Below are 10,600 nucleotides of genomic sequence, written 5' to 3'. Positions count from 1 at the left end.
GGGTAGGGGTCCAAGGTGAGGCTGCTCAGGGCCATGAAGACCTATTAGTGCCCTCAGGGCCCTGACAGCTAGAGTCTGCATGGGCAAAAACCTGGGGCAGAGCCCTAGTCCCATGGAAATCAAAGACTATTGCCATTGACTTCCATAAGGACCCACCGGCTGTCTTTTTCTTTCAGAACATGCACCTCAAATGCCCTTGAGCCCCATACCAAATAAATAAATAAAGGTGATAATGTTAACCAAAACAGTGTAACACTCAAAGTACCATAGATAGTCACAGCTGCTAAGGACATTAGCACTTTATCAACCACTAACAAAATAAGAATTGCTATTGTGTTTTTGACCAGTACTGTAAGGTTTGAAGCTTTTTTTATAAGCGTGGCTGCCAAGAGAGCCATGGGAGTGCTAACACATTGTCATTTCATTTCAAGGCTAATATTGAAATATAGTAAAAAAATGCATTTATGCAGTGCTATAAAAGCCAAAGGAAAGATTCCCCTTGCTTTTGGTAAGTTTTGGATCAAGTAGCGTATGCATCATTTTTATGTGTGAGAGTGATGTTGCCCTCTGGTGGGTAACTCACCTCCAAAGCAAAGCACTTGCTCTTGGGAATCTCAGCAGAGATTCAAAGAGAAGCAGCAGCATTTTTAGATACCAGAATCTTTGCTAACACCAGGTGATTTAGCTTTGCCGCACCCAGAGGGGGTAGGAGTGCATCGTTAAATTCATTTTACAGGTGAAGAGACAAGAGGTACAGGAATGATGCAGTCTTAATTCTCCTCTCTTTGTAAAATACAGCCCATTGACTTCCAGGGCAGAGTCAGCCCCATYCAACTTTTCCAAGGTCATGTAGAAAATCTGTAGCGAAGTAAAAAAAAGAGAATCCATGTTTCATGACTCTCAAATCTTAATCACAGGATCAAAAGAAAAAACAAACCCCAAATACTTATATTTAGTTCTGGAAGCCTCTAGACACATCTCATATTCTCCAGGCTGTGTCCAAATTAATTCTCACCTATTTCACTTATTTGTTTTTCTTCCTTTCATGGAATCTGATTTAACTTTCCTTAAGTAATAGATAGATTACTAGTGTCTGTATTATCAGCACCCTATTAAGAGCAGGAATCCAGCTCAATGCCATTGGGACGTTGTAACATTCCTATCGCATCAGCCATCAGACTAAGGTCTAGGGAGTGAAATTTATCAAATTCCATTGTACAGTGTATCTGGAAGAATGATAAACATGATTAAAATTCATTTCACCAATAGAGTTGCTCATATGTATTTGATGTCCTTTTTCCTTGGAATGGTGAGACAAATTGCACAGTTCCGTAAAATGAAATTCAGTCTTGGATTTTATACAACGTGCCCTGATAATACAAATCAATATTTTGACAAAACACATTTTTGCCTGAAGATGAAGTATAATGTGTAATGAAATACACTTAAGTACTTTATAATTTATCCTGAGAGCATAATGCATTTGCCCAAATGTCATACATCATATCATAGAAGACTAGGTGGACTACATAATCTATATTCCTTTAAAAAGCAAATTGCGCTGAGCACAATTAAACACTTAACATTCAGAAAACATTTAAAATTAAGGATCCATGTGTAACCTCTTACAGACCTGCATTGCTCTACACAATTTAACTGCAAGGTCACACAGTTTTTCCTCAAATGTCCATCTTTTCTAATTACTTTCATTTTTAAGATAGAGTACATTATCTTCTGTGTGTCAGCCTCTTTTTACCATAGACCTCACAATGCATGTTTTTGTGTATAATACAGGAGAAACAAACAAACAAAAAAAAGTGTGTGTGTGTGTGTGTGTGTGTGTGTGTGGGAGGGCCTCTGGATCTTTCTCACCCTGTGTGAATCTTGCCCCATATCTATACTTAACAAAGTTGTTTCCTCTGGAATTTCCACAGTCTTGAACTATTTGGCTATTCACCCCCTGAGAGCCTGCTCCCCTGGAGCCCCTGGCAGAAGTCTCTCAGACAGCAGTGGTGCAGAATGAAATTTAAAGGAGGAAAATTAACGTGTGCAGGCCAGTTCCAAAATCCAACATGGCCCAAATCCACCAAGAACATTTAGGAGTCCAATTCTCATTCATTTCACAGGGAGATTGACACCTGCATGCCTTAATGAGTCTTGGCATCAGGTACTAGCTGCAAGCTGAGGTAAACACATATGATTAGGAATTTAGCCATGCACTGAAATATGGACCAGATGAGATGGGGCGTAATGGGAAGATTCAGCAACTCACCAGACAAGACTCACTGATACACAAAATAGAGCAAGGCATGTATTTTGCCTATTAAAGTTTGTTCCACATAATAACATGTCTTATTGCAATTTCACTTACTGCTCTCTCTTGGCCAAAACAGCCTGGCCTGAAGTCTTTCCAAGTAGTTTATCAGAATTCAAGTGTCCAGACCACAACCATTATACACATGACCAGTATTTACTGACGCCAAAGCATGAGCGTGTTCAGGTGGTATACAAAGGCCTGTTACTAAAACATTTCCCACTTGAAATGTAATTGTTCTCCAGTTAGGAAGTAGTCATTGAAAACCAGAATCCTACAGATGACACACTGAGTTTATGTTCACGGAAGGTTAATATATTTTCCATCCACAGTCGAACTGTTTGTAATTTATAGGCAAAAATTCAGCCCTGGTGTAAGCAAGTGCAATTCCTATTGATCTCAATAGGAGATGCGCTCATTTATAGCGGGGCTAGTTTTTGACTTCATGTCTAGTTAGTAGTAGAATGAATAATATTACAAGACATGGCATAGGTTCAGTACATGCTGAAAGCTTTTGCATGTGAATATTAAAAAAGGCTGTTTCCACAATAGCAACAATTTTGGGTTGGAGAACACAACATGTACCAATCTGAATTGCATAATGCTTTGCATATCTCGGGGTTTGGTACTTTGAATAGTTCTGTACTGAATAGCTTCTTAATCTCTCCAGTACAGTTACTGTATAGATCCTCTATCTAACAGAACGATGCAGCGCTTCGCTCAATAGATGCGCCTTGTATTCACTCTCAAAAGCACAGGCCATACTGTGGGAGAGACTGAGGCAGATCTTTGCTTGAAGAGCCCTGTGGCTTATGCTATTTTGGTATGAGAGTTTAAAGAAAAAAGAAACCTCGTTTTTTTGTTTTTTTGTTTTTTTGTTTTTTTGTTTTTTTTTTTTACACATTTGGTTTTAATTTGTTTGAAACAGTTTTGTAGCCTAATAAAAACACCTACAGTTTCATAAAAGGAAGTTAACTGGTTGTCTTTGGGCAGTAGGAGACTTTTTCATTTATTACTAGGTTATTTTAAGGGCATTACTGTAGTCTTCCCGTGAGCTCTGTTATAGAACTGATTTGATTTAGAATCTTTTTTAATTGCACTGTGTTTTATTAGAATACCAAATGCCAGTATGGAAACACTGGATCTGTAGCCTTTCTTACTACACTGCTCTGTCCTGGAAGGGAGAGAACTGCTTGTAAGCCATTACACCATCTGCTTCATGGCTGGCAGCAAGCATACCCAATGGAAACACAGGCTCAGGGTGCCGGTGTTCCCATTCAAGCTCTCCTTCCATCAACAGGAAGGTATCTAATTTACCAGTCCAGTTTCACCTTCCTGCAGGAAGAAATCTGACAGTCTGATCTCACCTTCTAGTCCTCAGACCCAAGGGGAAGACAATTTTCCTGTCTAACCTTGTGGTTTGGCAGGGGAACAGGAAGGGAAGTAACTTGTCCACTGCTGCCTACCCACCAATAACATACAGACCTCAGGATGGCCATAATTCACCCAATTAGCCACAACGCCTGCCACCCTCAAAATATATTAGGAAGACTTTTCCAAATAAAACGATCACAGCACACAGCTCAGGGGGAAAAAAACATGACTATTTCTACAGCACAAGGAAATATGCATATGCTGTGCTCTAAATATGCTTACGTTAGTGATTTCTTCAACACAGCATGAACACAGCACTACATAAACATAAAATATTGGCAGCTAACATTCACCACATCAGTGTAATAGAGGACAACAAATATACTGAAAGCCTAATTTCCAAGGGTGCAGTTTAAAATTCTTTAGCCTATCCCTACATTTTTTTAATTAGATTTTTTTCCATATAATGTATACTGTATCAATAAATTTCACTTTATAGTTATGACTGGAACAGCTATTCAGTGTTGAGCTGTATTAATTCAAATGTATATCAAGGGACAAATCAAAGATGAGGCCACAGCCCAGATAACTAGGCTAACAACTCTGGGGAGGTATACAAAAAGCTAAAGGCTTGCCCAGGGCCCCCATGACAGGGGGGTTTAGCCACTGAATCTATAGTCATGGATCATTTTGCTCCTGCCTAATACAACATACTGTCTAGTGTTGCATCCTCAAATCCCATCCTATAAGGCAGTATAACAGTGTCACTTCTTTCAGCAGCAAACAGGAGAAGGCTAAAGGGATTGATTTACCTCCTGGGCAAAATTCATCCCTTTAAGTCACATTGGAGTTGAGTCTTGAGGAGCACTGTAGTCATACAAATCCTGGAGCTGCTCTCAGATATATCTAGATGCTTAAAAATAGGCCCAAAGGGGATTTTGACACGTAGACTTCTTTCCTAGAATATTGGAGTCAATGGAGAGGGTCAGAAAGGACAGAAAAGAGATGTTTTATATGATAAATTCAAGGCCTGTTTGCCTTAGTTTTGGTTGAGGATCTTTTTTTATTAGAAGATATTTTAGCTAAATAAAGATGCAGATGGCAAATGAAATTCATGCCCCAAATCCAACACCCCCATTGAGTCAACCATCCACAATAAGACAAATTACACTTGATATTTCTGGTGGGGGGGGGGGGGAAGCAAGAAAGTTGGAACACAAGTGACAGAGACTGTTAGCTTATTAGTTATCAGAGACAATGGTCAGGAGGGACCCAAAACCTACTCTTAACTTGCCTAGTACATCGACAGTGATAGGACAAGCAGTAACATCCAGAGTTATGCAAATGAATGTATCAGCTGAAGGCCAAAATCTCAGCAACTGGAAAACCATGCAACTAAGGCAATCAGTGCTCTTACACATGCTGGCAGCACCAGTAGATTAAGAAGTGAGTAGAGCACACATTACAAATAGCACACACAATATCTGAAAAGGTCTTTTGGCTGCAATCTGCTACAAATTGGTTCCTCTTGCTTGGAGCTAAAAACTCATGGCGTGGGTCTGAGGGAGATTTCTGTTTAAACATCATCTGTTATACCAAAGGGCCTGCTCCTTCTCCCATCAAAGACAACAGTGAATGCACTGCCTTCAGACGAGCAGGAACAAGGTTGGTGTTTGTAGGTTTCCTTAAAATGAAGGAAAGCTCTGCTCCGAGTCAAAATCAGGACTTGGTGTCTGATGTACTGATCACGGGACAAGAAGATGTTTTGCCTTGCTGGATAATGGAAGCCATTTTTATAGGGACCAAGTTCCATATCTGATATGTCCAGCCAGAGTTTTAAAAAAAAAATCTCACACAAGCACGTCAGCTATTGAATGATATTGTTTAAAGCTAGAAACTGCGAGCTGTTAGTCTTTAAAGAATAGGCAGACAGGCTAGAAATTCCACTGAGTGATTTATAAGCAGGTGGAAAAGAAAGTGGAAACTTCTGTGAATCTTGGTAATGATCCAGTTTAGAGTCTTATTTTGATGGAGGGCTCCCTCTTCTGGATTTTGATTGAAGCATATTTCCTGGAGTCTGAACTTTTTCAAGTGTAATTGAAAGGTATTTTCAACTAGAAAATTGAGCAAGAAAGGAGCCCCTGTGTGCTCTCATAGGCTGTGGGTCCCTCTGCTGCGCACACGGCGGGGATCTGGGCTATGGGCAGCATGTCCAACATCACCTGCCCCACACAGTGGATAGAGATAACAGGAGCTGAACCGAGTCTTTACTTTTTAATTTGCATATTTAACTTGACAGATGTCCAAGGCATCAGGCTGAGTGAGGATGCTTATAATTCTTTTTCTTCTTACTTTCTAAATGCAAGGTTTGGAGAATTATATCATTAATTAATCATCTAGTTGGTGGTAATTCCTGGGAACGCTACTTCTGGACAAGAATGCTTTTGAGTTAAGCAGCCCCCCAAGAAAAAGTGTTTGTGTGGTGGAAAGTTCTCCAAAGATATGAAAAATATCCTTTTACTCCCTTATACAAATCAAAATAGTTTTATACAAAAAATTCTCCCCAGTCTGTGGGGAATTTCCTCCCCCATAGGAATTCCTTCTGAAGACAGACACTTCCTAAAAGACAGGTGGAAGTGCTAGAAACTGAAACTATATCTTCAAATAATTTACATTTCTTAAGAACAACAACCTTTTCAGGTGGAAACCTGCTTCAATGAAGATTTTCCTTTAATACAGCTGGAGTCTAATACCCCAGTGCAAATACACTGCAAGACTATGGCTACAGATAGTTATCATGGCCAAAGGGGAATTCATTATTTCAGGATAGGACAGGAATGCAAGGAAAACTTTGACTTCTGCTGAAAATAATAGTAATAATAATCTATATTGCTTCGCGGCCTGAAAAGGAGTCGGACCTCTCCGAGGATTTGATTTTGGAGAATGAATGCAACTCTGACTTTTCTTTTGTTTAAATGGAATAATAATCCAATTCCAAGTAAATAGTTTAAACTTAGCAACTATGGATACTATAATGAAGGATCTGACAAATACTATATACCCCTTTATTAGAGAACTATACTCTGTTCTTCCAGATAAAATACGGCAACCTTTTGTCTACTAATGGAATTACTGTCCACAAGACAGCGTTCAACTAGACCAACTATTCTCTGGCTCTTTTTCCTGCAGATTAGCAAATAGCAATCAGCCCTGTCAGCATTAGGGGTTTTTCATACAGGGCTAGAGAGATCTGCAGGTCTTCTGCTGTGAGCTCACAGACCTACACACAGTCCCAGCTCACAGACCTCAGCTGGGAACCACCAACCTCGGAAGCCCCCGTTAGCACCACGTGCCTCCCTCCTCTAGGCACTCTGCAGCCACATCAAAAGAAAGACTGCCAGTCCGAACAGGTCTGGCATTTAAAGAGATGGGATGCATAAAGGGCATGAGGAAAACCAGAAGGAAAGTAGGCTGCTTAATGTCAAGCAGTGGATCAGAAAAAGCCAGGAAAAGAACAGGGACTTCTTGGGGAAAAAGCTCAGTGCTCTCTGCACAGACGCACAGGTCTTAAGTTGTGATCACAGTCACAAAAGAGATCATAAAAATACATCCACTGGAACACAAATACTTCAAGCTTGCTCATAAATTGATGTTTGGGGGGGTTTCCCCACATAATTGCCAGCACTACAAAAAAAAATACACCTAAAGAACTAAAAGCCAAGTTCCTAACTCCCTCATGTGTCATCACTATTAATAAAAAATTTTGCTGGCTTATTTTTTGCCCTCTGCTGAACTATATGGCTGTAACTCAGGAAGAAATTGGCCTGTGGACTTTTTTTCATTGTCATTATAATAACCTGGTAGAAGGAGAAAGCCTGTACAGTACTCTGAACTCATAGAAGTTAGCCTTGCCAGGAGAAAGATCACAGCAGATTTGATCAGCATTATAAGAAAATGGCATTTGATTCTGAGGGAATAAATAAACAAAATAAAGCCTACTCTTCTCTCACTAAACTTCTGTGAAGTTTGTAATACATTACAAATGCTAGGTTGTTTTCAGACTCACACAACTTGGCTATATAACAGTCAGTGTTTTTGAGCAACTAAAAGCTTTTGGTCCCTCCTAGTGCACCTTAATTTATCTTTAATAAAGCTTTGTTTTCATCTTTTCCTGGGGCAGAATTGCACAATTCTCCCACCCTTCACTAGGGCTTTGGGCTTCAGATCTCCCTTACTTGAGCATACGTGCCTGCCTGGGACTCAGACCTGGCAGTCAGTTTTCTCCAGAGCAATGACAGTCTTAACTATTTTTGACAAGCTCTGTGACACCAAGCATCATTTATCTAGAACAAAAGCATTTAAGAGAAAAGTTCTCTTAACAACAATAAAACAAACTAATTGGGCGTCAGTCAAATGTTTAACTACCCCACAGAAGTCTGAAAGGACTAGCTATTTGCAATTACTTTCTCTGAGGAAGTCTGCATCCATCTGTGTCTCGGGTGTCTTCTCTGTTTGCTGAGAAGGCCTCATAAGTCACACCTTATGGTAGGAATCATAGGCAATTCTTACTATTCAACAGTCCTTTCTGCTGGTAACTCCTACCTCTAACCAAACTGAGTTTGTGATAAGCTGGGTTTTTGAAGATAGCATCCATCCCACATCACCTCTCTGAGAATCTACTGAGCTTCCTTTCCCGCTTGCCCTACCCCAAAATGGCCAGGGCACTGATGTGCGAAAATCCCATACCACATTCATAAAATTGTTACAGCTCAGGGCTTTTATCATTTTTCCTGTTAAATACACAGCAGCTCCATTCTGGTCACAGCCATAAATATCTGATTTGAGAATGCAGCATGGGTTTTTTGCTGGCAAAAGACTTCAGACTATCTTCCTTTTTCAGCGGTCCTACCAGCAGTGAGAACAGCTTTTGAGCTGTATCTTATTCCTTTCAAGGTTCCCATTAGCTGTGAGAGCACATCAGGGAATAGGTTCTTATCTCTTCCAGGTCTCTTCATACATCCTCCTGCTTTCTTACAGCTATTAATGGCTATTCCCACTCCCACTTCTTTGTTTACTGTCTTTGTTGCACTCACTTTCTCCATTACTTCTGCTGTACTCTCCTATGACACCCTGGGGTATGTGATAGGCATTGTACTGGGACACAGGCAAGTTGCTTCACTGAGTATTTACAGAGGAGGCAGTGGTCTTTGGTGGCCCATACTGAATCCTTCTGTTCCTCGGATCACGCAACAGTCAAAATGCATTAAGGAAATATGTGAAAGGGTCCAACTTGAACCAGAAGGACACCTAGCAATCCACCTGCTTGTGAATAGCTTGGAAGGGAAACCCCCTAATTTTTATAAAAGCAATCCTTATCATCCATTTGTGCTATTTTCAAAAATGTGGGGTCTGTGGCCAATGGGAATTTAATCTTTATCATAAGACTGACAATATTAGTACTTGCCTATGCAGCTATACTGTCCTCTCTGCTGCTTAGAAGCTTTGCCCCTTTCCACTCTTTACTCATTTCCTTCAGCAGTACACCGTGACAACAGCAAGCTGGAGATCTGGGAAGACTTTGCCACCTTTTCACATGCTGCATACCCAGCATCACCAAAAGATACCAGCCAAGTCACCAGAGAGCCCCTACCACCACCTGTGCCTACAGCACAAGGCTGTCATGACCCCAGAGCATCGCAGCAACGTCATCTCTACCAACTTTGTAACAATTTTAGATTTGAAATAATTTTCCAAATCACTATTTTATAAAATATGACAAAAGGTAGTCAATTTGTAGATTTTTTCCTTATTCAAAAAAGTTGCCAATGCCACAGGAGCTGAAGACATGCTACAGATTATTCACAGGAATAAATAAGGCTGTTGTTAATAATATTGGCTCTCACTTTCTGCAGTCCTACAACCAGCAAAATGCCTGCTATTTTATGGTCCAGGAGCAAAGCCAGAACATAAGCAGGACACAGAAGCTAACAGGAACAAACCTGACCCTGTGAAATGGCAGAGTTCAAGGATATCAGGACACTGAGAAACAGAAGGCCAATTTAATGAAGGTATGGGAACCAAATGGAGTGGGAGGCGGAAACCGTAAGAAGCCATTGCAACGGATACATATTTGAATGTGTATATGAGGTTTGACCGTAACCTTGAAAACATCTAGATGTCAGATGCCTTAAAAAAGAACAAAATGAAAAACAAGGCAGAACATATGCTTTAGTACACCTCAGGACTTTTGAAGGTCTGATTTATAATCTCTGGACAAAGGGGGCTCGAAATCCTATGGTCATGTTCTATATACACCACCCACACTGAATCAGGTATCCACATGTTGCATGGTATCATGAAAATGGAATTGGCTTTAACAGATTCCTTTGTGATCAAGGAAGCAGTAGGTCAGCATCAACCTGACTTTCCCCCACCCTCTTTCATTGGACCTCAGCCAATATAGAATTCACTTAGCAATTCACCTCCTGCACAGCAAAGAAAACTGAAAGACAAAAAAACATGGACTACTGTATGACTTCAGGAAAAAAAGTTAAAGGTATGTACAAATGCAATGAAATTTGCTATGACTCCCAAGACAGATTCTTCAGCTCATGGCTTTAAAAACTTGAAACATATAATGCACATTCATTCCATGGACAAGACTCAGGCACAGGAGAAATATCCAGAGTCACAAAACATAACACTTTGGAGATACATACACTTTCCATTTTAGACCTCAGCATTAAAAAGTACTGGGCAGAAATCTCAATAGTAAGGTAGAACGTGGATGGGCTTTAATTTTCCTCAGAAAAGAGTACCTCTAGTTCTGGGGATAAGGGTTAGCTTTTATACCCCTGCTGTGATCTCGGCTTTGCAGAATGCTTCTGCTGCTTGCAGCAAGCATACCATTTT

The 10,600-nt window shown here is 40.3% G+C and overlaps 1 long non-coding RNA gene across 1 annotated transcript in view; it reads right to left on the bottom strand.

Annotated features, from left to right (window-relative positions):
- Window positions 1–247: 247 nt before the first annotated feature.
- Window positions 248–10,600, bottom strand: part of LOC112971764 — a 12,997-nt gene continuing 2,644 nt past the window's right edge. The window contains exons 2-3 of the long non-coding RNA XR_003255450.1: window positions 4,501–4,646; window positions 248–858 (exon numbers count right to left, since the gene is read on the bottom strand). This is a non-coding gene — a long non-coding RNA (uncharacterized LOC112971764). The remainder of the gene's footprint in view (window positions 859–4,500; window positions 4,647–10,600) is intronic.

The sequence above is a fragment of the Apteryx rowi genome, unplaced genomic scaffold (genome assembly GCF_003343035.1).
Source record: "Apteryx rowi isolate R43461 unplaced genomic scaffold, aptRow1 scaffold_454, whole genome shotgun sequence".
NCBI lineage: Eukaryota > Metazoa > Chordata > Aves > Apterygiformes > Apterygidae > Apteryx > Apteryx rowi.
This window is presented reverse-complemented; position numbering and strand designations above follow the sequence as displayed.